The sequence below is a fragment of the Pleurodeles waltl genome, chromosome 10, assembly GCF_031143425.1.
Source record: "Pleurodeles waltl isolate 20211129_DDA chromosome 10, aPleWal1.hap1.20221129, whole genome shotgun sequence".
NCBI classification, from domain to species: domain Eukaryota; kingdom Metazoa; phylum Chordata; class Amphibia; order Caudata; family Salamandridae; genus Pleurodeles; species Pleurodeles waltl.
Window position 1 is genome coordinate 798,780,602 of NC_090449.1, and position 6,000 is coordinate 798,786,601.

Sequence of the window (6,000 nt, forward strand, 5' to 3'; positions counted from 1 at the left end):
ATATGAGAGTGACAAAAAAAATCCAATAGTAAGTAATGTGTGGGCTGCAAGCCCTTTTTGTGTACACAATATCTGTCACAAGTGGGAGCGCATGTGCTGTTGCAGGCGAGACCTAAAAATGGTTCCTTTCCTGAAATCTCCTTGGCACACCTACTCTAGCATGCAGCAAAACTGTCAGGTCAGAGTCTCTGCGAGACCATCAAGACCCACTCACACGTTCCTACTCCGGGGCTACTTTTGCAACACTCTTCACCCACTCATTCAGGGCCCAGCCTGCAACTGCTTCTAGACAAAGCACTTGATCAAAAAACAAGAAAATTTTAAAAAACATGCTCCCAAACGAGGACGTCTTACCAGTCAAGCTTATAGGCAAGCAATGGCTTCCTTCAACAACTGTTAAATATTTTGCTTGATTTTAAGGTGTGGTTACTTGAAATTTTCGAAAATTTCCGAGAGACATCTGCATAATACACATGCAGGGCCTCGGGAATAATACAATTCAGCTGTGGCATTCTCCACATCATTTCGGCATAATTATGGATTTGTGCACCAGCCACATTATCCATTATCTGCTGCATTATTAGATTGTATTAAAAAAATGTTTTTGGCTCAAATGGTTTAAAGTACTAAAAACATGGCAAAATGTTCCTGTGCAATGTAAAGCCCTTCACAAAGGTTGACTGGTCATCTTTCAATTGCCTTTTGCTGTATTGGGGTGTTAAACTTATTTTAATAAGGTGAAATCTTTGTCCAGACATTGTTAGCACGTGTAGAAATGACAAACTGAAGTATTACTATAAAAAAGGACTGCATGATGCTGCATATTTTACCTGTTCTTGCCACATAATTTAGTCAATACCGCCACATAATTTGGTCCTTCTCTGCCGCATAATTCCAGTGGCCCTGTATGTGAGTAATATACATTGATTTCCTGTAGTGGTATTTCCTAAAGAAATCAGTGGTTCCAGGGGCCTATGGCGTGGACACAGAATAAACTTGAACATGTCTGGCATGTGCTGGATAAAAGAGGTGCACATTTAATTACAAGAATCATTTTCCTGTAAACTGATTTTATGCTTAGTGCAGTTCTGAATGTTTCACACAAACTACTGCACTCTGTGAATCAGAAATAAGAGTTAATAAAATGGTGTTTGTTTGATTCCATACTAGATATAAAATTATAAGTGTGTCACTGAATAACAGGAATATTTTTCACCGAATGATTCTGAATGATATCCTGTAGACATGAGAGCTGTGCTTGAGCTAGTAATTCAATGAAAGAGTTTCAGAGAACTCTGAAGAGCAGCCTGGAAAACCCTTTTGGCGTAGCAATAGCAGGGGGCAACTTTTGTTTCCCACTATTTCTGTGTCATTGTAGGTAATAACTAGATTTAGACTCTTGTATTCGTGGTAAAAGTTCCCAATGGAAGCCACACATTACAAAGAATTATAAATGAGTAACAGTGATTAACGGGATATTTCTCAACGAGGTGTTATGAGTGATATCAAATAGTCAACAAGAGCGAAGTTTGAGTTGGCTATAGTATCATTCAGAACTCTGAGGTCAAAATGATCCTCGTTATTCATTTATTTACTTTTTACCCATCTACAATTTAAATTTTTTGTTATGCATGCCCCAACAGCTTCAGATCCAGCTTTCAACTGCTACATCAAGGCAGTAGATTACTGGAGGAACCATACAAAACATAGCTTCTCTTCCCATCGCATGTCTAAAAGCAAAAAAAAAAGCTGGTCTTCTGCCACCCACCGCCATCACTTTTTATGCCCTCCCTTTCCTTCCCTGCACGAAGATGCTCTTGCTGCTCTCTCTCTGAGAAAAAGGCTAGAACCACACTAACAGAATCTCAAACAGCCCTCTCAAAGCAGCCTGAAAAAAATTCTGATGCAGCAACAGTTTCCCACTGTTACTGCATCATATCAGTGAATGACCAGATTTGTAATCTGCTATTCCCTCTTGTGGTGCTCAGTGAGAGACATACAAAAGCTTTAAATTTATAGATGAGTAACTGTGAATTAAAGGATGTTTTTTTACCTAGAGATTCTGAGTGACATCAACTGGACAACAGAGGGAATTTCGAGTTGTCGATATTGCCACTTATAACCGAAAGGTGAAAAACATCTCTGTAATTCATATTTTACCCATCTATAGTTTTATATATCTTCCCTCTCCAACTATTAAAATCAAAAAAGTGGCCATATGCTACCCCCGTGCCTCCTCTTCATACCAAATATACCCAAAAATCACCTGTCCTCCTGGCATCACCACCATCACCCTATGCAAAACCCCTCCTGACATCCAAACTGATTTTTAAAAAACTGGCATCCTGCCACCCAATTCCACCACTCTGTGCAATCCAACCCTCTACCAGACCAAAGCCACACTCTCCACTCTCACACCGAGAGCAGAGAGCAAGCACCATGCGCACAGTAGCTCTGTGAATGTCGTCTGGCAGTGCACTTAATTTACCCTCTCAGAGTGGGTCTGCAGAAACCTGCACTGAAGGTACACAAGGCAGTTGGCACTGGGACACTGCTGTCAATGGACTCCTATCTCCCTCAGGTCTGTGGAGATCTGGGAGCGGCACAAAAAGCGAGATCTCCAACCGCCATTCCACTGTAGCACTCAAGTCCATTGAGACCCTGCCCATGTGGCGGAACAAAGAAGAAGCTAGCGCTTTCCAGGTGATGTCACCACATAGGTTAACCACCGTTGTGACAACACTACAGTGAAAAAACGGATTCGGATCCATGTATTTATGCTAAAGGCTTCCAATAGAAACGACGTACAACATACAGAGTTATGAAAGGGTAACAGTAAATAATGAGGATACTGTTCACATAGAAGCTATGAGTGACATCAAATAGGCAAGAACAAGCTCAAGTGGTTTATGATGTCGTTCATAACCCTGAGGTGAAAGGCATCCCTGTTAAACAATTTTCACCTAGCTATAAATGTAAGTTATGTATGGTATCCAAATCATCTGCCCCCTGCTTTCATCTGTTATGGAGGGGCAGCGACGTATTTGGGGTGGGGGGTAAATAAAGGCCTCCTGTCAACCACGCCTGCCACTCTCTGAGCCTTCGCTCCTCCCACCTTCTTGTAGCTGTGCTCTCTAGCTGAGAGTGGGCTAACAGGTTCGCTGGAAGCCCAGTCAGGGCAGCCTGAAATTCCTTCATGACAAAGCAAAAGTGAGAAACAACGTTTGTTTCTCTCTGTTGCAACCTCATTGCAGTTTGAGAATCCAGCATTCAGAATACTGGCTCCCAATGAAGGCACACACAACAGATACATTATTTGATTGGGAGTAGAACCTGGAGAATATGTATAGCTTTATTACTCAAGAAATCGCAATATTTTACAGCTTTTCAAATCTCTTTTGTCTCAGTGTCCGTTAAAAAGCCAAAATAGTACTGCTCCAGGTTATACCACATAATTTGAAATTTCTTGCCACATAATTAGTCAGCCTTTTCTTAATTAGTTCCTGCACTGCTACACGATTCAAGGAGTACTAGCAACAAACTAGCTGGTGATTATTTTATATGTGATCAGCAGAGTCGCTTTAGATGTAAAATGGCTGACGATGTTGGGAATATGATGTGTTACAGTATCTGAAAAAGTTGCAGTACACAACCGCACAAGCCTTGAAAGACTACATTATTAATTAATACCACAAAACGAATTAAAAATCTGAAAGTAATGAAATACATATCACCAAATGAACTGAACTATGATCCTTTTTTTATCATCGTCAAAAGATTCTACGACTTAATTGGTGCCATCTTGATTTAGATGTTTGACCAGTAACCAGTGATGTACCTACTGATGTAAACTTCAGATGCAGTAACTGGTGCGGTGACCGTCTTACTGGTTAGAAAGATATTTTCCAACTATAAATGTTTCTTTTTCATATATTATTAAGTAAAAAAAAAAAAAAAAAACTAGTCTTCGCTTAGACAAGCAGTAGATGCCAAAATACGTTCATTTATAGGCGTGTCTCTTCTACTTGTACGTTCAGTTCCAAAATCTGAAAAACCGGAATGTATGTAAATCTAAAAATATAAAATAATTATTATTCAACAGAGGCTGCACAAGGTCCGCGGTGACTACGAAATGCTGTTATAACATTTGTATCAGTCGAGTCCAAACAAAGCTGCACACTTCAAAAGAATTTGGTTGGCGGTCCCATTAGGAATCCTAATGTATTTTAAATGATTCCATTTGATTTCCTTGCGACTCCATGGGATGAGTTGCGAAAAGGTTAGGCGTGGCATATCTCGCGCGTGTATAAAATAGATTCTCAAGATGGGAACAACTTCTGTGAGGCTGGATTTTATTGATTGAGGAGATTATCACTCAGCATTTTTTTATGTTTGTTTCATCTCTGCTACACAGAAGTCACCACTGTACAAATAGACAAAAAATAAAAAAAGTACACATACTTTTAAAAGAGCCAAGTCTCTTTTTTTAATTGTCTCTTATTTATGTAACTCCGTGATCTCCAACCTTTTCTATATCAGTGAATATCACCCTGAGGTAGTCATGAATATTATTACTGTTACAATATAACCACATCCAATAAGATTCCAATTCTGACCTCCCAATATCGGAATACCGATAATGACCACCACTCCAAGCCTTGCACTCAAGCGACTCTTCTTATGTCATTCTTTCATGGCCGTGTATTCATATACACAGTGGGAGAGCGTGTCATGCAACATGACCACTCCTATGCAACTTTGCTAGACTGCGGCATGCTGCAGGCACTCCCGCTGCTACAGTGCGTTTTTTTGTCTGCTACTGTGGAGATCTGCCATTGGTTTGGCTGACTGCTACTCTACAGCAGTGGTTCCCAACCTTTTGACTTCTGTGGACCCCCATTTTATCATTACTGGAACCCGGGGACCCCCAGTGAATCATTATTGGAATCTGGGGACCCCCCCAATGAGTCATTGGGGACCTAAACTGTTAATATTATTTAATTTTCTGAGCAGTGGCGGACCCCCTGAGAAGGCATCGCGGACCCCCAGGGGTCCCTGGACCACAGGTTGGGAACCACTGCTCTACAGTATTTTGAAAATTATGGTCACTATCTCCCTCAATGTGCCCAGACCATCTCGATGCTCAGAGAGCTGGCGAGCTACAAGCTCCCGAGCTACTGGTGGGAGAAAATGTAGCTTATTCCCCTGCTCAACTGGTAGTCATCAAAAACGCGGTAGGGTGAGAGAAAAAGAAGCTAAAGTCGCGGTCATGTCTTAAACTTAAAATGCACGTTCCCTCAAGCTCGATACAGAATCTAAGGTACGCGCAGATTCCGTTTTAAGTACAGGTGCAGTACAGTGCATCACGTAAGAATTCAGTTTTCGTTGTGTGACTTTCTTACAGTGCTAATGCTGCTGACAACCGCTTCACAGCGCTTATTCTCCGGAATTTACATACATACATTATTTTTTATATCAGACTTTCTGAACGAGTACCATTATTCTTTTAGACTAGACTTTCTGAACGAGTGCATTATAGAAGGGGAGCATGGGGCCTGCGATAGACAAAAACGTAAATATATACCTGACTAGGGTCAGTCTTCCCCACCTGCCTCGTCCGCCTGTGTTCTCACGAGCGCAGTACTCCCAGGACACACTTGTGCTGCTCCCTGGTACAAGCGTGGTCACTCCTTTTTAACCGCTTGGAGATGCGATGTGATGGGCCAGCCCCCTTTTTGCTTATATAACTAAAGCATCTGAGGGATCAGGTTTCGAAACAGGTAAAAGTACTTCCCATCCGTCAGTTCAAAGGGTCATCGGAGTTCGGCAAGTCTGCTCAATTACGTCGACGCTCATAGGCATTCCAGAATATGTACCTGGGTCTCTGGATGAACTTGCTTATCGAACGCACGCCCTGCCCTCCTCTGCTGTATGCTGTAATTAAATGCTTACGTCGTCAGCATGAGTAAGAAAGGTTCGAAGCCTCCAAGTGCTGCCGTT

General features: G+C 41.6%; 1 protein-coding gene across 6 annotated transcripts in view; it reads right to left on the reverse strand.

Annotated features, from left to right (window-relative positions):
- The window catches only part of LOC138261905 (ATP-dependent translocase ABCB1-like), a 147,095-nt gene extending 141,392 nt beyond the window's left edge, over positions 1 to 5,703 (reverse strand). For 2 of the 6 annotated variants that reach the window (XM_069211461.1, XM_069211459.1), the window contains exon 1: positions 5,585 to 5,703. The gene's annotated coding sequence lies outside the window, so the exon portion shown is untranslated. The remainder of the gene's footprint in view (positions 1 to 5,584) is intronic. The other 4 variants (XM_069211463.1, XM_069211460.1, XM_069211464.1 and 1 more) reach the window with 3 other exon arrangements.
- Positions 5,704 to 6,000: the final 297 nt, after the last annotated feature.